General features: G+C 36.7%; 1 long non-coding RNA gene across 2 annotated transcripts in view; it reads left to right on the forward strand.

Moving 5' to 3' along the window:
- Positions 1 to 20307, forward strand: part of LOC132657988 (uncharacterized) — a 161931-nt gene that overhangs the window by 132540 nt on the left and 9084 nt on the right. For both annotated transcript variants that reach the window (XR_009596848.1, XR_009596847.1), the window contains exon 2: positions 1034 to 1136. This is a non-coding gene — a long non-coding RNA (uncharacterized LOC132657988). The remainder of the gene's footprint in view (positions 1 to 1033; positions 1137 to 20307) is intronic.

A 20307-nucleotide genomic window follows, 5' to 3' on the forward strand; every position in this document is an offset into this window, starting at 1 on the left:
ATCATATAGCTTGATTACCTCCATCACTCAACAATGTTGATGAGTATAAAGAAAGATGTGTATTTTGAAAACACACACACCTAAATGATCTTGATCAGATTTGTAACCTCCAACATCCTGAATATGGTAGTGGTATATAAATAAAGTCATTATGAGAATATAGTTAAGTTATGGACTTCCCAGATGGCACTAGTGGTAAAGAACCTGCCTGCCAATGCAGGAGACGTAAGAGATGTGGGTTTGATACCTGGGTCAGGAAGATCCCCTGGAGGAGGGCATAGCAATGCACTCTAGTATTCTGGCCAGAAGAATTCCATGGACAGAGGAGCCTGGCAAGCTACAGTCCATGAGGTCGCAAAGAGCTGGACACGACTGAGTGACTTTCACTTCACATACTTAAAATAGCTGAAAATTTACTTAATTAAGAGACTTCAGTTAGGGCGATAACTCTTGGTCCCATTAGAGAAATATAGCAACACCTTTTTTGTTTGTATTCTTTAAAGACAGTGGAAATTTAGGGAGATCAAGTCTGTAAATGGTATGCCATCCCAACTGGTCACTCTGAACACCAGTTCCTTTCATGTGCTTTGTTCCTTACCCCACTCACCTGGGTAGTGTGTATTGTTGTTGTTGTCGTTGTTCAGTCGACCAGTCATGTCTTACTCTTTGTGACCACATGGACTGCAGCACACCAGGCCTCCATGTCCCTCACCATCTCCTGAAGTTTGTCCAGGTTCATACCCATTGCTTTGGTGATACCATCCAGCCATCTCACCCTCTGATGCCCCTTCTCCTTCTGCCCTCAATCTTTCCCAGCATCAGGAAATTTTCCAGTGAGTCTGCTCTTCATATCAGATGACCAAAATACTGGAGTTTCACCTTCAGCGTTAGTCCTTCCAACTAGTATTCCGGGTTGATTTCCCTTAAAATTACTGATTTGATCTCCTTGCTGTCCAGGGTAATTTCACGTGTCTTTTCCAACACCACAGTTTGAAGGCATCAATAACCCCTTTGATCTTCTGACTTCTTTCAGTTCAACTCTAACAACCATATGTGACCACTAGGAAGACCATAGTCTTGACTATATGGACCTTTGTCGGGAGAGTAATGTCTCTGCTTTTCAACACACTGTTTAGGTATGTATACACTTTTTATATTTCAGGATAGGAATTATTTCTCAGGGAGAGCTTAGGTCATACTACTCTGTTTATAGAACCATAATTTATATACCAGTATGAATTCTGTTTCTGAATATACTATTATTTGAGTGATTATTTATTGATACAAATTTGGGGCATTGTAAGTAATAATTACTGGGGGCAAAAAGTGTCTGTGTTTGCTTGCTCTTGGATTCCCCAGCACCAAGCACTTTTGATTGGTCAATAAATGTTTGCTCAGTGAGTAAATGGGCTTTACCTGTGTTTAATTTGAAAACATAGAAGAAATATTGGCCTAAGGAATTTGATTTAAAGGCCTATATGTTTTAAGCTCAAAGATAATAGATCATTGTTTTTTAATTAACCCAGATAATCTTTGGATTAAAAATAAAAATAAATACCACACAATTTCACTCATCTCACATGCTAGTAAAGTAATGCTCAAAATTCTCCAAGCCAGGCTTCAACAGTACATGAACCGTGAACTTCCAGAGGTTCAAGCTGGATTTAGAAAAAGAGGAACCAGAGATCAAATTGCCAACATCCGCTGGATCATTGAAAAGCAAGAGAGTTCCAGAAAAATATCTATTTCTGCTTTATTGACTATGCCAAAGCCTCTGACTTTGTGGATCACAACAAACTGTGGAAAATTCTGAAAGAGATGAGAATACCAGACCACCTAACCTGCCTCCTGAAAAATCTGTATGCAGGTCAGGAAGCAACAGTTAGAACTGGACATGGAACAACAGACTGGTTCCAAATTAGGAAAGGAGTATATCAAGGCTATATATTGTCACCCTGCTTATTTAGCTTATATGCAGAGTACATCAAGCAAAATGCCAGACTTGATGAAGCACAAGCTGTAATCAAGATTTCTGGGAGAAATGTCAATAACCTCAGATATGCAGATACACCACCCTTATGGAAGAAAGTGAAGAACTAAAGAGCCTCTTGATGACAGTGAAAGAGGAGAGTGAAAAAGTTGGCTTAAAACTCAACATTTAGAAAACTAAGGTCATGGCATCTGGTCCCATCACTTCATGGCAAATAGATGGGGAGACAGTGGAAACAGTGTCAGACTTTATTTTTCGGGGCTCCAAAATCACTGCAGATGGTGATTGCAGCCATAAAATTAAAAGATGCTTGCTCCTTGGAAGAAAAGCTATGACCAACCTTAACAACATATTAAGAAGCAGAGACATTAATTTGCCAACAAAGTCCATCTATCAAAGCTAAGGTTTTTCCACTAGTCATGTATGGATGTGAGAATTGGACCATAAAGAAAGCTGAGCATCAAAGAATTGATGCTTTTGAACAGTAGTGTTGAAGAAGACTCTTGAGAGTCCCTTGGACTGCAAGGAGGTCCAACCACTCCATCCTAAAGGAGATCAGTCATAAATATTCATTGCAAGGACTGATGCTGAAGCTGAAACTCCAATACTTTGGCCACTTGATGCAAAGAGCTGACTCATTTGGAAAGACCCTGATGCTGGGAAAAGTTGAAGGCAGGAGGAGAAGGGGACAAGAGAGGATAAGATGGTTGGATGGCATCACCGACTCAATGGACATGAGTTTGAGTAAACTCCAGGAATCGGTGATGGACAGGGAGGCCTGGTGTGCTCCAGTCCATGGGGGTGCAAAGACTTGGACACAACTGAGTGACTTATCTGAACTGAAATAATCTTTTTACATTTCTTTGACTGAAAATATAATTCTGAATCTTATAGTGTTACTCGTCCTTTTTTAGTGCACAATAAAGTAAGATTAAGAAAAATAGCATCAATGCAAGTTCTCAAAAATTCCTGAAAGACTGAATTTTTATACATATAGTTATTTTTGCAATTTCAAGGTCAATCCTATAAGTTAACTATATTACACAATGCTAAAAGCAATAGAGTTAGGTTTTATAGGTAATGGATAAAATTGAAGTGGCTGTTTCAAGAAATGCAATTATCTTATGTCATAATATGTTTAGAAGTCCATGAATATAATGGAATTTCTTTTCGTCTCTCATCCTACTGCAAAATATTCCTCAACTAAATGAACTCAGGCTCTTGTTTTCATGAGTCCCATTAATACTGTCATAAAAGGGGCTGCTTTCAGTCAAAATGTCAATACCTGGCAACTGCATATGGTTAATTCGATGACACTACTTCCCTGTAGTGTCACATTATTGGGACTAGTTTTTGAAATGACATTAAAATGAATGAATTTCATAAAACAATAAGAACTAGAGATATAACATGATAATATTGAAATATAAATAATATCAATAATGAATGTATATTTTGACAGAATTTGTTCTTTAAAATCAGATCTAATTTATCATTAAATTACCAACATGTTCTCTATTTTTAAAAATTAAGCTTGTTTAACCTCTTCCCATGTATCATTTTGTATAGTGAAAATAAAAGGAATAATTTATCCTTTTTGAAGTAGTACATTTCAAAATATCTTTAAGAAAATCAAATATGGACTCATATTCATACTTAGGAGTATTTCCTAGATCACATGTCATGGAGACTCCAAGATAATATTTGATAACAATTCAGAGTGATCATAATATTAAATTCATTATCAGAAAAATATTGGAAAATCACTCATGTTTGAATAATAGACTACAGTAGCTCAGCTGGTAAAGAATTGACCTGTAATACAGGGGACCTCAGTTTGATTCCTGGGTTGGGAAGATCCCCGGGAGAAGGGATAGGCTATCCACTCCAGCATTCTTGGGCTTCCCAGGTGGCTCAGATGGAATCCACCTGTAATGTGGGAAACCCAGGTTTGATCCCTGGGTTGGGAAGATCCCTTGGAGAAAGGAACGGCTATCCACTCAAGAATTCTGGCCTGGAGAATTCCATGGACAAAGGAGCCTCACAGGCTACCGTTCGTGGATTCGTAAAGAGTCAGACAAGGCTGAGCAACTTTCAATTCACATGGTTAAAATGGCTGAAAATGTATTGAATTAAGAGACTTCACTCAGGAAAATAATTCTTTGTCCCTCTAGAGAAATATCTTATTAGAAAATTATGCAGCACTTTTTTTTGCCTGTATTCTTTAAAGGCAGTAAGTGTTTAGAGAGATCTATTAAAGCTGCTTGGAAATTATAAACAGATATAAATGATTAGGCCCTCCTGTCCATCACAAAGAGGCATCTAAATGAATGTACATTCACACAAATTTTTTTTTAATATTCTAAATGAAAACAAACAAACAAAAATACAGGAGAGACTGTGATTCTCATTGTTCTAGAAAATACCATTAAGACCAATGGTCTTGTGATGATTGGTTTTTATTCCTTACTCATGGCTGCTTCATAGATGCACTCCAGCATGTTACTAACTCGAGTAAACTAAAGGTAGCAGCATTCGATACTGAGACAGAAAAGTGAATTCCTTTACATTAGACTAAGAAACATGCATTTATATAAATATATATATATGTATACACACACATATATATATAAGATATATATGTGTGTGTATACATATATATATATGCATATACATGTATATATATACTAGAAATATTTTCAACTAGTAAATTGGATACCCAAGTGGAAAGAATTATTGAAAAGACAGGAAACCAAATTTATTACAACTGAGTAAATTGAGCCTTATCTTTACCATCTGAGCCAACATTCAGTTCACTTCAGTTCAGTCCCTCAATCGTGTCCAACTCTTTGTGACTCCATGGACTGCAGCATGCTAGGCCTCCTTGTCCATGACCAACTCCTGGAGCTTATTCAAATTCATGTCCATCGAGTCAGTGATGCCATCCAACCATCTCATCCTCTGTCATCCCCTTCTCCTCCTGCCTTCAATCTTTCCCAGCATTATGTTCTTTTCCAGTGAGTGAGTTCTTTGAATCAGATGGCCAAAGTATTGAAGTTTCAGCTTCAGCAACAGTCCTTCCAATGAATATTTATGACTGATCTCCTTTAGGATGGACTGGTTGGATCCCCTTGCAGTCCAAGGGACTCTCAAGAGTCTTCTTCAACACCACAGTTCAAAACCATCAATTCTTCGGCGTTCAGCTTTATTTATAGTCCAACTCTCACATCCATACATGACTACTGGAAAAACCATAGCCTTGACTAGATGGACCTTTGTTAGCAAAGTAATATCTGTGCTTTTTAATATGTTGTCTAGGTTGGTCATAACTTTTCTTCCAAAGAGTAAGCGTCTTTTAATTTCATGGCTGCAGTCACCATCTGCAGTGACTTAGGAGCCCTCCAAAATAAAGTGAGCCACTGTTTCCACTGTTTCCCCAATTATTTGCCATGAAGTGATAGGACCAGATGCCACAACCTTAGTTTTCTGAATGTTGAGTTTTAAGCCAACTTTTTCACTCTTCTCTTTCACTTTCATCAAGAGGCTCTTCACTTTCTTCCATAAGGGTGGTGTATCTGCATATCTGAGGTTATTGATATTTCTCCCAGAAATCTTGATTCCAGCTTGTGCTTCATCAAGTCTGGCATTTCACTTGATGTACTCTGCATATAAGCTAAATAAGCAGGGTGACAATATATAGCCTTGACATACTCCTTCCCTAATTAGGAACGAGTCTGTTGTTCCATGTCCAGTTCTAATTGTTGCTTCTTGTTCTGCATACAGATTTCTCAGGAGGCAGGTCTGGTGGTTTGGTATTCCCATCTCTTTCAGAATTTTCCAGTTTGTTGTCATCCACACAATCAAAGGCTTTGGTGTAGTCAGTGAAGCAGCAGTAGATGTTTTTCTGGAACTCTCTTGAACATTCTCTGGAATGGGTGAATTTAACTCAGATGACCATTATATCTACTACTGTGGGCAAGAATCCCTTGGGAGAAATGGAGTAGCCCTCATAGTCAACAAAAGAGTCTGAAATACAGTACTTGGATGCAATCTCAAAACGACATAATGATCTTTGTTTATTTCCAAGGCAAACCATTCAATATCACAGTAATCCAAGTCTATGCCCAACAAGTATTTCTGAAGAAGCTGAAGTTGAATGGTTTCATGAAGACCTACAAGACCTTCTAGAACTAACACACAAAAAAGATGTCCTTTTCATTATAGGGAATTGGAATACACAAGTAGGAAGTCAGGCGTTACCTGGAGAAAGAGACAAATTTGGTCTTTCAGTACAAAATGAAGCAGGGCAAAGGGTAACAGAGTTTTGCCAAGAAAAGACATTGGTCATAGCAAACACCCTCTTCCAGCAACACGAAAGGACTCTACTCTTAGACATCACCAGATGGTCAACACTAAAATCAGATTGATTATATTCATTGCAGCCAAAATGGAGAAGCTCTGTACAGTCAGCAAAAACAAGACCAGGAGCTGATTATGGCCCAGAGCATAAACTCCTTCTTGCCAAATTCAGACTTAAATTGAAGAAAGTACAGAAAACCTCTAGGCCTAAATCAAATCTCTTACAATTATGCAGTGGAAGTGACAAACAGATTCAAGTGATTGGATCTGATAGACAGAGTGCCTGAAGAAATATGGTTAGGGGTCAGGAGGATTTTTTTTTTTTTTTTTAAAGAATTGCAGACAAGTCATAACAGAATCAGCTTTTCACTTTTCAGATAAATTCCCAATATCATGTAAAGAATGTCTTGGAGAAGTGAGATTAATTGTGATTTTTGCTATCATGCCCATAAAAGTTAAGTCGAAGTAAATATAAAAGAGAGAAGAGACTGGAGGAGAGCAATACTTATGTGGTGGTATCAAAAGAAATCTGCTTAGGAGGGAAATTAACAGTAAGGTTAAAGATAGAGCCTTAACATTCCATTTTAACTCAATCCATATATTATACATGTGGCAGTATATCTAGTTAATTAGGCTGTTAATTTGATAAGCATGGCTGACTGTAATTTATTTAGAACAAACTAATAATGGTTTTGCTTATTAAGGATGGTTTAAATGTATACAGAGAAAAAGGAGCCCTTGAAAGAGATAAGAATTCATATCAATCAGGGTTCCTGGTGGCAAAACACCTGTAAATAAAAACAACAACAAAAAATCCTTTAAGATAAAAAATAATTTATTGCATAGGTAGCAGATAGTTCATAGAATTTATAGTTGTACTGAGCACCTTGTCTCAGACAGTGAGTGGGGCCAAGTGTGAGAAGTCTCCAGATATCCTTTGACTCAATACAGCCAACTCTGCCCTTCTCCCTTGTGTGCTCCACAGTAATTCAAGTGTAGAGTAAACTAGATTTTGAAGATTCAGATGGAAAAAGAAAACAATGTAAAGTATCACATTAGTATTGGTTACATGCTTAAATAATGATATTTTGGATCTATTGGCTATATAGATCTGTATCTTTTAAAAATTAATCTGTTTCTTTTTATTGTTTTTAATGTGACTACTAGAAATTTTGAAATTAGATATACAACTTGCATTTGTGTCTTGTATTGTAATTCTATTGGATAACATCATTCTGGAAAGCAAGCTGTGGTCTTGCATGAATGTGCACCCACGTGAGTGTGTATGTGTGTGAGTCTGTGTTGTATTTGTGTAGGAAAAACTCAACAGGAATTGAGAGAAAACTAACAGTAACACGGAGCTACAGTATTAGATTGCTGTTGTCTCTTCTCCCTAACCAGTATCAGGTTTTACCGTCATCTAAAACTATGATTCTGCCCTGGGAAAATAAGAGGTTAAAAGAGCATATTGGAGAGAGCCCAGTAAAATTATAAGAAGGAAGAGATCAAGGGAGCAAACTTCCATTTGGAAGCATTAAGAATTGGAACACTAACCAACATTCAGCTTAGGAAAATTTTAGTGATTTCTGTGTCGACAAAAAATTTAGTCAGTCAGTCTAACAAAGAAGTGGGAGATTCAAGCCAAATGAAGAATTATAACTCGGGAACAGCCTCTCAGAAAGCTGTGAGAATTGTTCTGCTCATTAGAGGTCAAGGCACAGTTACACAGATTTTTCAGAGAGGGGGCTGTATATTAAATGATGTAGATGGTTTGCACAATCCCGATCTGAAAGTATTAAGTGGTGGGTCATGTGACCCCTTATGAGATCAAGAAGGAATGTTACCTTTTAAGAAGTTGTCTTGGTTCTGACAGAATGTTGCTGTTGATGGTGGAGCAAGTATTCCTGCCAGTGGGGCAGGTTTGGTAGATCCGTAATGATGCATAAAGGAGATACACAATGCACAGAGTAGGGAAAGAGGAGGCCAAAGGGCAGAGGAAATTTTTTATCTTTAAATTGTTTAATTTTTTTTCTTGTTTTGCCATAAAACATGAATTTCATTTCACAGCTGTTTGTGTAATTTCTGTACTTTCTTGACATACTTCTTTATCAAATTAAACAAGCAAATTGCTTAAAAACAGTGCTGATAACGTGAGAAAAAGACAAAGCCAGAAGTCGTTTAAGTTGACACAGTTTAGTAAAAAGGACATGGACTTAGTTTTATTGCCATTCTGCTCTCACATGGATGTGTGAAAAGAAATTGAGGAAGTGTGTGCAAAAAAGAGAAAATTCTAGACCTGTTACATCTCATCAGCTTATAAACACTAACTAATGCACTAGTAAAAGAAAATGTTTTTACTGTTGTGTGCAAAAAATCTGATTTTATTTTTGAGAGCATCAGAACATGAGTAAATGCTGATCTGCTGCTTCACGCAATAGAATCCAGTTCTGCTATGCCCATTAAACTAAGAAGTGCTGAAGAAAGCAAACGTCTTACAACGGACCAAGCCTATTTTAGCTTATAGTTTTGCCTTAGGCAGAAAAGGGAAGGAAAACCCTTTCTAAACTTTCTAACCATATGTGTTGTAGTCATCTTGCTGAAAGGGAAAATTTTCCTCAAGCAATTCCCTGTAAAGAAACGTCATTATCTCCAGTAGCTCTTTTGATTATTCTGCATACCAATCCATCAGCCAGTTTTCTAGGAGCAGTTTCGGAGATGACTGTTAATGCTAGTAGCAATTATAAAGAAAATTGATCCTGTAAAAGCAATAATTTGATGTTCATTCTAACAAATGGCCACCTCAACAAGTAATACCAGAACCTTTTCACACGTAAAAGCTACAACAGACATAAAGCAAAATGATCGCCTTGACCAGGTGATTGAACCCTCATAGGCATAAAGTGCAGGATTGATACTTTAACCGAAATATAATGAAAATAATTTAATAGACATAGATACTGCTTAGTTTTGAAAGAGTAATAAGAAAAGAAAGCCTTCTGCTCTCCCAAGTATGTTCACTGTAAGTTTCAAAGAAGGTGAATGTTAGATTTAATTCTTTTGCTTTTCGTGCCATGGCTTCCTGGTTTAACTTGTAATCACACATAAATGAAGGAAAAGGTAATTTCAGGCTTCTCAGTAATACTATTTAAGTAGCAAGGCTGTAGTTTACATGCAAAAATATAATTCCCTATGTTATAAATATTTGTTAAAGCATCAGCAAAGACAGCTTGCTGAATTATGGAGCAAGCTTTATTATTCCCCATGTCACCTGGCTTTTTATTATTCTTTTTCTTTTAAAATTTTTTTCCAGTTTTACTGAGATGTAACTGACATATAACATTGTATTAGCTTAACATGTTACTCTGAGGCAGTGAATATGATAGATGTGAATGCCCAAAATCTCCAAACATCAAACTCATCAATTGCAACAGTTATGTAAATAGCCCAAACAGTTATATAAATATTCATCTTGCCCTCAGATATCTAAGGATTTTTGACAGGTTCAAAGGCAAACATACGCTTTTCTGAATTTCATGTTGTTGTTTTAAATTTAATTATTTTTAATTGGAGGATGACTGCTTTACAATATCGTGCTGGTTTCTGCTATATATCAACATGGTGTTGTTGTTCTCACAGTGGTATCTGGGTCTTTGTGACCCATTGGACCATAGCCTGCCAGGTTCCTCTATCCATGGGATTTTCCAGGCAAGAATACTGGTGTGGGATTTCCTTCTCCACGGGATCTTCCCAACCTAGGGATCGAACCCAGGTCTCCCACATTGCTGGCAGGCTCTTTACCATCCGAGCCACCAGGGAAGCCCATATATCAAATGAATCAACCATAAATATACATATGTTCCCTCCCTCATGAACCTCCGTCCCAACTCCCACCTCATCCCATCCCTCCAGGTTGTCACAGAGCACCAGTTTGTGTTCCATGAGTCAATCAGCAAATTCCTACTGGCTATTTTACATATGGCAGTGTATATGTTTCCATGCTACTCTCTCCATTCATCCCACCCTCTCCTCTCCCACCCTGTATCCACAAGTCTGTTCTCTATGTCTTCATCTCCATTTCGGCCCTCAAAATTGGTTCATCAGTAGGACCTACCTAGATTCCATGCTGTGCTTCTTGCTCAGTCATGTCCGACTCTTTATGACCCAATGGACTGTAGCCTGCAAGGCTCCTCTATCCATGGGGATTCTCCAGTCAAGAATCCTGGAGTGGGTTGCCATACCATCCTCCAGGAGATCTTCTTGACCCAGGGATTGAACCCATGTTTCCCGCATTTAGGCAGATTCTTATCATCTGAACCACCAGGGAAGCCCAAGAATAATGGAATGGGTAGCCTATCCCTTCTCTAGGTGGACATTCACCTCAGAAATCGAACTGGGGTCTCCTGCATTGCAAGCCGGTTCTTTACCAACTGAGCCAACAGGGAAGCCCCTAGATTCCAAATTTATACATCAATATAAGATATTTGAATAGTTTTCTTTTTTTAATTTGTGTTCATATGACTAGTTCAGCCAAGTCCAATCCCTATGAATTGAATTAAATTCCTAAAGGAAACTGGGAATTATTACCAATATTAAGCCATTTTCTACACACTGCTGCTGCTGCTAAGTTGCTTCAGTCCTGTCCGACTCTGTGCGACCCCATAGACCGCAGCCCGCCAGGCTCACCTGTCCCTGGGATTCTCCAGGCAAGAATACTGGAGTGGGTTGCCATTACCTTCTCCAATGCATGAAAGTGAAAAGTGAAAGTGAAGTCGCTCAGTCGTGTCCGACTCTTAGCGACCCCATGGACTACAGCCCACCAGGCTCCTCCATCCATGGGATTTTCCAGGCAAGAGTACTGGAGTGGGGTGCCATTGCCTTCTCCGTTTCTACACACAGTACACTTGTAAAAGCCAGCCCACAGGGCCAGAGAAAATCTTGGGACTTAGCACAAATAAATGATTGCTCATGTGTTCGATTATCTCTGACTCTTTGCGATCTCACTGTAACTTGCCAGGCTCCTCTGTCAATGGGATTTTCCAGGCGAGAATCCTGGAGTGGGTTGCCATTTCCTACTTCAAATAATGATTAATAGATACATAATTCCTACAGATGCCTACCACATGAGTAGTAGGATGTACAATCCTTTGATATAACTCATATCATCTTTAAAGGAAACATTGAGCTCTCACACTTCACATGTTTACAGATGATCAAACAAGTTCAAATTGAAAGCATCTATCTTTCTATAGATGCTCTTTTCATTTCACAACTGTGCATCTCATTATAGGTACTCAATATGAAATTGATGAGAGAGAAATAAATAAGCAAAGGAATGGATGTAAAAATTTACTAGGGTGTACATTATTCAATTTTTATATGTTTCTATCAGTTTAAAAACTACATATCTAAGACTACTGTTGAAATAATTTGCATCAAGTAATATATACTGTCAATTTATATATTATATTATAATGTTCATTTCTGTAGTTTTAACTAAACCAACCATAATAGCATTTTAAGAAAATGTCTATTTCAATGTTATTAGAAAATATTAACATTCTCAAATAAATTAAATATAGTGGCTTAAACATATGTGGTGTATGCCAAGAAATAACACAATGTAAAAGAAAAATAAGTTTTTTTCTAAAATCATGCCTTAACTTATCAAGAATCATAGTAAACAATGTTTTTAAATATTTTTCTAACATGAACATATAACATGAATATAATCCCAAATATTTCACATTCCATTCAAATTTTACTAATTGTCTATTGTGTATGTGTTTTAAAGTATATTTTATTGGAAACCTATATATTTGAAGTTACAGTTACAGCAACAAAGTTAAAAGTAAAACATGTACTTACTGACATGTATAGATGCTCTGGTGTAAATGAGAAGATACCACTTTTTTTTAAGACGAAAAAATCTTCACTCACATTTGAAGATATATCTAATGTATTGGATTCTCATGAACACATTTTTTCTTTAATCTTTCTGATAAATTTCATCAGGTTTAATTGTGTGCTAACCTAATGTTGAAGGTGGTTTGAATTTGATTTTTAATTACCTATGAAGGAAAAACACTTCAGAGTTGAACACAACTGAAGCAGCTTAGCAGCAGCAGCAACAGCCTACATAACTGGAATGGGAGTTATCAATTGATACATCAATTGATATATAATCCTGTTATATCATCTTAAATGTTACTTCAGTCATTTGGATTTGGAGAATATAATTTCACTTGTGGTATGTCAAAGTTTATGCAAAATGAACCATCTTTTTACTAGCAATGTCCAGTGCTCTTCAGGACAATTAGTAAAAAGCTGAGTGGCTAAATTAATAAATGTTATAATCTGACATTATGGCCTATAAGTTCCTCAACTTCAGAGAATCTTAACAAATCTCTGGCCTTTATTGTGTGGTTAAATTTTATGAGCACTTCCTGGCACAGTTATATGTATGAGTCAGGGTATCAGTAGACATATTTGGAGGTGGTTAATAATTTACACTAATATATTCATAACTTGAAGTATTATTTACACTTACATTGTCACTTTTTGTTAAAGGACATTTCATCATCTCTATTAATAAATAAATTTTAATAACATTCAAATATGGACAGGCTTTTGAATTTAATAAATTAAAAAATTAATTCCATTATCTTATAATTTATAATCTTAGGGTTAAAACAGTGTCCAACAGAAAAAACAAAATTTGTTCTTTCCTCACTTCAGTGTTGACCACTATTTGATTTTATGCTACAACATTTATATACCTAAGATTTCTAACTTTCATTAAATCCCCTAGTCAGCTCATTGTTGAGGGAAATTTTTTAAAGTTTTTCCAATCTTTTTTAATATACCAAAAATATCAGTTTTAATCACTGAAGAAGGAGATTTGCTGCAATGGATTCAATCATTATTTAGATCAGATTTTATGACCCTTAAACTTCCTAATGAATATATTTTCCTCACTTCCTGCAGCACATCAGTAGCATATTTAAAAAAAAATCTGCATTTTTCATTTCTGCGCATATGTGAACTCTACATTGTCAATGATAAAAATATAATTAAAAATAAGTAATATTGAGGCAATTATTTGGTGATTTTGTTATAAAGTAAAAATTTGCCTTCAAAAACATTATGAAATAATAATGGAAAAAATAAGATGAAAAAAAAAAGACAGATTTCCCAAAGACCTGAGAAAACAGATGTACAATCAGCATCACACTGTGAGTATCAATACTCAAGAGGTACAGGTGGTAGGTTTCCCTACCCCCTGTTGCTCTTGTGAGAACCAATCTCTAAACACATTCTACAGTGATTTGTCAGATTAATAACCCATGCAGATGCCTTTCGGGGAAGATAGGAGAGCTGAGCAATAATGGAGGGAGTAGTAATACTGGGGTAGCAACTACAATTGCACCTTAAATTAATGCATTCAGTTAAAGAATTGTGCATATTTGATCGATGACATCTTTATGTGTGCATCTGGGAGATGGTAAGGAACAGGGAGGCATGGTATGCTGCAGTCCATGGGGTCTCGAAGAGTTGGACAATAACATAGATGGGCAGAATGCTGTTTTAGGGATTCAAAATAATGCATAAATTTTAGTAGGTCTTTTGTGTTGCTTGTTATTCAGTGGGTAGGTTATGGCTCTGTTGGGCTCAATTTAAAGATTGTTAATTTGGTTGAAGGCTTCATATTTTATTCTTATCTGTTCTGTCTGCTCATTCTCTTGAAGCAGGGGCTATCTGGAGTACACTCCTTTCAAAGTGAGGGGCTTCCCATGTGGATCAGTGATAAAGAATCTGCCGGCACATACTGGAGCCACAGGAGACATGGGTTGGATCCCTGGGTCAGGTAGATCCCCTGGAGAAGGAAATGGCAACCCACTCCAGTATTCTTGCCTGGAGAATCCCATGGCCAGAGGAGCCTGGCAGGCTACAGTCCATAAGGTCTCAAAGAATCGGACACGACTGAGTGAGCATGCACACACTCCTCAAATTGAAAGGCAAAAAGGCAAAAGTGAAAACCAAACAGTGTGATCACACTTAATATCTCTATGTTGATCATGTCTGCTAATAATATTCCCTTGGCTAAAGTAAGTCATAGGGCCACATCCAAACTCAGTGGAGCAGCTATGTTCTCCTACAGAGAAGCAGTCATAGCAAAGGTGAGGGATGAAAGGAAGACTGTAAGCAATACAACTCTGCCTTCTTGCACATGGCTGATTTTCCATCTGTTTGAAAAATACATTTACTACTTCTCCATATCATCAGAAAGCCTTATTCCATTATGGCAATACTCACTTATGGAGCTCTTCTTAGGATAAGTAAGAAAAAATATAAACCAACTAGCACACATTTCGTAACAGAAAAGTTAAATTCTTTAGTTATTAGTCATAGTAATGATAAACATAGCATTTAATTTAATTTTAATGTTCATACAATTAAATATCTTTCAATGTTTGTATCTGAAACATCATTATGCTATATTAGAGAATATTTTATTTAAATCTTTCAACATTCTGATAATATGTTTATTTGTTAGTTACAAGGACAGTAACTCCTGAACAAGGGGAAAAAAGAGATTGAATCAAGTGAGGTATATGGATGCTTTAAGACTTAACTTGCAAGTGGATTGAATCCCAGAGAATGAAAAATCCCTGCAAACACAGTATATAAGATTTTAGGGTTAAATGAGTTTTACCCATGTAACATTCTCCAAAGTATATGCAAAAATATTTCTAGCAAATAAAGATTTACATGTATGTAAGTTCAAAGGTAACCCTCTTTGGAAATTGACAAACATGCTAGAACGTTCAGAATGAATAAGGACTCCATGAAACAAAATTAGCAACAAAGAAAAAATATTACCATATTGGTTAAACAATGACTTAGTTTAATCAATGATTTAGTTTAACAATGATTTAGTTTTCATATATTATGCAATAATTGAAAATGCTCTTTGATCCTTTGGTTGTGCTATAACCAGCTAGCTTTCAAGTGATGAAAATGATTTCTGTTTTCCCCCTTTTGCTTTGCTTTTCTTCTTTCCAGCTGCCAGCTGGGTGTGTGCATTGGCCTCCACCACATCATCAACATCTCTGCTTAAACTCTAGTGAGCTCTGAGTGCTCCATTACCCATTGCATTCTGCCCCATTTGATCCAGCCGCATTTGCCACTTTGATGCCTTCACAGTACAAACAAGGTACACTAATCAAAGCTTCCCGGTTCCATCCTGTGAGAACCCTTCATCAGAGCCGAGGTTTCAGATCTGGTGCACAACATTACCACTTCATTTTGTTCCCTTTGATCCTATCAGTCTGACACTTTGATCCCTGCATTGCACTAACTGGACTCATCAGAGCTTTCGCACTTTTGTTTTTGACAGGCAGTGACAAAGATTCCAGCAAGATAAGGGGTTTTTCCTTTTCCTGTTTCTGTTGAAAGTTCAGTTATCAGTTATTTTTCATTTAATTCTAGTTCTAGAATATGTTTATTAGTTTATTGGTGGTATATTTTCTTAAATGTCTATTTATTTTTATGTAAGGCTTGCCAAAAGCAATTAAATGTATCTGGATCAGAGTTGTATATCTCATAATTGTTTAATGCACCATGGGTGTTTAACCAATGATTCTGAAATGTCAGTGGCTTAACAGAAACAATTACTGGTATATAAGAGGAGCCTAGCTGGCTACAGTCCATGGGGTTGCAAAGAGTCAGACACGACTGAGCACACAAGCATTCATTCAAAGCAACTGTACTGATGAACTAGAATATTTTAGAGTTCTATGTTAGGAAAATATGCTTTATCTAATGATGTTTATCATAAAATATTTTTTATACACTGTGATAGAATTAAAAAGACTGGCATGTGTTTTAAATATACTGACTTTCCAGTTAAGGATGGTAAACTTGCTTATAATTAGAAGATTGGCTTGCTCCAGTTTTCTTGCTTACACTTACTTTTTTCCAGATCTGGAAATCTCAATGTATATATTTTCCTGCATAGCTTTTGCCAGAGCTGTATCAACTTATGTTCAGTGATCTATTCAACTTGAAAAACTGTGGAAATAAAAGCTTTGGGAGACATGTAAGATCACCACAGAGATTCTGTTTTTATTAAATCCCCTAATCCTTAAATACTGGTAACATAGATTCCCCAATTCAGGATTATGACAGGAAATTTTTATTCCAATATATATGTTTCTAGGACTTCATCAGTTCAGTTCACTCACTCAGTTGTGTCCGACTCTTTGTGACACCATGGACTGCAGCACACCAGTCAGCACACCTTGTCCATCACCTACTACTGGAGCTTGCTCAAACTCATGTCCATCAAGTTGGTGATGCCATCCAGCCATCTCATCCTCTGACGTCCCCTTCTCTTCCCATCTTCAGTCTTTCCCAGCATCAGGGTCTTTTCAAATGTCAGTTCTTCACATCAGGTGGCCAAAGTATTGGAGCTTCAGCTTCAACATCAGTCCTTCCAGTGAATATTCAGGACTGACTTAGGATTGATTGGTTTGATCTCCTTGCAGTCCAAGGGACTCTCAAGAGTCTTCTGCAACACCACAGTTCAAAAGCATCAGTTCTTTGGTGCTCAGCTTTCTTTAAAGTCTAACTCTCACATCCATACATAACTGCTGGAAAAACCATAGCTTGACTAGATGGACCTTTTTTTGGCAAAGTAATATCTCTACTTTTTAATGTGGTGTCTAGGTTGGTCATAACTTTTCTTCCAAGGAGCAAGCGTCTTTTAATTTCATGGCTGTAGTCACCATCTGCAGTGATTTTGAAGCCCCCCAAAATAAAGTCTGTCACTCTTTCCATTGTTTCCCCATCTATTTGCCATTAAGTGATAGGACTGGATGCCATGATTTAGTTTTCTGAATGCTCGTTTAAGCCAACTTTTTCACTCTCTGGTTTCGTTTTCTAAAGGCTCTTTAGTTCTTCTTCACTTTGTGCTGTAAGGGTGGTTTCATCTGTGTATCTGAGGCTATTGATATTTCTCCTTGCAATCTAGGACTTCATGATGGATAGTAAATGATAAAAATTGGTCCATTTCAGGGGAGCTGTATTTCTCATAAGAGAAAGAGGGAATTATCAGTGAATCTGCACTGATAAGATTACTATACACCATTATTTTCTGTGTAAGTGTTAAAAATTAATCATTATATTACTGCCTTTACAGTCTAAGTCTCTAAGGGTGTGATAAACAAAATAATTAGATGGTAATCTATTACCAAGAAGCATCACCATGTATACAGGAATGATTACTTGGGACTTTTTGATACTAAACAGAAGTTGTGACTAAATAGTGAGGAGTTAGGTAAATTTCCATTCTTCATTCAAAGAAGTAGAAATGTCTTCAGCAAAAGTTATAATTCACTAAGTGAAATATACAGAGCAAAATATGCTAGACTGGTTATAACTCTGTGCCTTTCTAGTGGTTAGGCACAGTATTTCATGGGCTACCCCCTGACCGTGTGGAAACTTCGTGCTTAGTGATAGACAACAGACAAGGTCTACAAGTGATGTCATCCATAACTTATCACGTGATCTTTTCTCACCAAACCAAAATATATTCAAGAAGATATGATTTGTCCCTGCTTTTAGTAACTCACATCTTTAGATAAGGAAAAGGGAGAGGTACATATTTTAATGAGTTAGAGAAAGTCTGGAGCATCCAGGATAATCATGAGGTAGTCATCTCAGCAGTCTCTACTAGTGGACCTTGAATATGCTGCTAGAAGAAAAGTGTCTAATGATCTTTACCTGTCTGAGAGTCAAAGTTTCTTGACAAAAGCAGTCTTAAAAATGAAATCACATGTGTGTGTTTGACCTTTTAGAGTACTGATCACTGAAAATAAGGAAAAAACAAACAAACAACTGGTTTTCCCGAGGGTGATATTTATCACTGCCATAATTTTATTTTGGCATTTCTTCTTTCGTATCACTCTTGTATGACTGCTAGTGACATGATTAGAACTCTTTATACAGCATTTCTTGACCCAAACCAACCATTACATACAGTGATTGGTTCGTTGGGCACATTCCCAGACAAGCACCAGATTTCCATTTGGGAGAATAAATTAATGGCAGGAGGGCCTCTTCTTCTCTTTGATTGGGAGGTATAGAAGCTATGCAATTCCAGTGTATATGTGTATATTGGTGGGAGGATCTACAGGGAACATGTTGGAGGGTCAAACCTACATATTGCAAAACAGAGCTAAAAGATTGCAGGATGTGAGAGGAATAGGTGGGTTAGTGGGTGACGTCAACTAAGCAGGACCCTGCTGTATGTAAAACCAGCCAAAACTCCTGTGTTTTAATTATATAAACACTATTTTGCCTTTAAGATCACTTGTTTTGAATTCAATTTGCCTGCAATTTAAAGCTTTTGTTTACTAAGTTCTGAATTTATTGATAGTTTTTTAGTTCATTTATGCTATTTTATTTTGTGTAATGCTTTCAGCATGATATAATATTCTAAAGAAGAAAGGAGGTTGTCAGGTTATTTTTCAAAACGGTAGGACAAACAGGGGACATATAACAGACATCCAAAGTAGAAGTGTTTTGGACTTCCCTGACAGTCCAGTGGCTGGGACTTCATGGGGGGCAGGGGGCAGAGTAAGGGAGTTGGGGTATGTGGATTCAACCTCTGGTCGGGGGCTAGGACCCCATAAGCCTTGTGGCCAAATAACTCAAAATGTAAAACACAAGCAATATTATAATAAATTGAATGAAAACTTTTTTTTAAATTTTTTAAATTTTAAAATCTTTAATTCTTACATGTGTTCCCAAACATGACCCCCCCTCCCACCTCCCTCCCCACAACATCTCTCTGGGTCATCCCCATGCACCAGCCCCAAGCATGCTGCACCCTACATCAGACATGGACTGGCGATTCAATTCTTATAAAGCAATATTATAATAAATTCAATGAAAACTTTTAAATGGTCCAAATCAAAAAAAATCTTTAGAAGAATGGAAGCTTTAGAATTGGAACCATAGTAAAATTGAATCAATACAATATACTGTTTAATGTTTTTAAAAATAAAGGTAATTTTTTCTTCTGTATATCTAGAGAATCACAGATTAAAAATAAAATGCACTTCTGTATAATAGACTGAAATTTGCTAGTTATGAAGTTCTAAAGGTAAATTACTTTTAGCCATGCCATCTGCTTCTTAGAAAACTATAATCATCTCAAGGTGTTATTTTCTCCATATTTTTATAATAATTAAAATAAGCTAGCTTAAAGTTGTGGTACATATACACAATGGAGTATTACTCAGCCATTAAAAAGAATACATTTGAATCAGTTCTAATGAGATGGATGAAACTGGAGCCAATTATACAGAGTGAAGTAAGCCAGAAAGAAAAACACCAATACAGTATACTAATACATATATATGGAATTTAGAAAGATGGCAATGATGACCCTGTATGCAAGACAGCAAAAGAGACACAGATACGTAGAGCGGACTTTTGGAATCAGAGGAAGAAGGAGAGGGTGGGATGCTTTGGGAGAATGGCATTGAAACATGTATACTATCATGTAAGAAATGAATCGCCAGTCTATGTCTGATGGAGGATACAGGATGCTTAGGGCTGGTGCACGGGGATGACCCAGAGAGATGTTATGGGGAGGGAGGTGGGAGGGGGTTCATTTTTGGGAACGCATGTACACCCGTGGTGGATTCATGTCAATGTATGGCAAAACCAATACAGTATTGTAAAGTAAAATAAAGTAAAAATAAAAAATTTTAAAAAAAGAAAAAATAAAATAAAATAAGCTAGTTTGATTCAAAAGAAACACATTTATTTTACAAAACCTGAAAATGATCAAAAGGATGCAAATAAGATAATGAAAAGCACACAAATTCTACCACCTACAAATTGTGTGATCTAAATGGCTTAAATCTTTATTCTTTGTACCCTTGAAT

This window comes from Ovis aries, chromosome 17, assembly GCF_016772045.2.
Source record: "Ovis aries strain OAR_USU_Benz2616 breed Rambouillet chromosome 17, ARS-UI_Ramb_v3.0, whole genome shotgun sequence".
Taxonomy (NCBI): domain Eukaryota; kingdom Metazoa; phylum Chordata; class Mammalia; order Artiodactyla; family Bovidae; genus Ovis; species Ovis aries.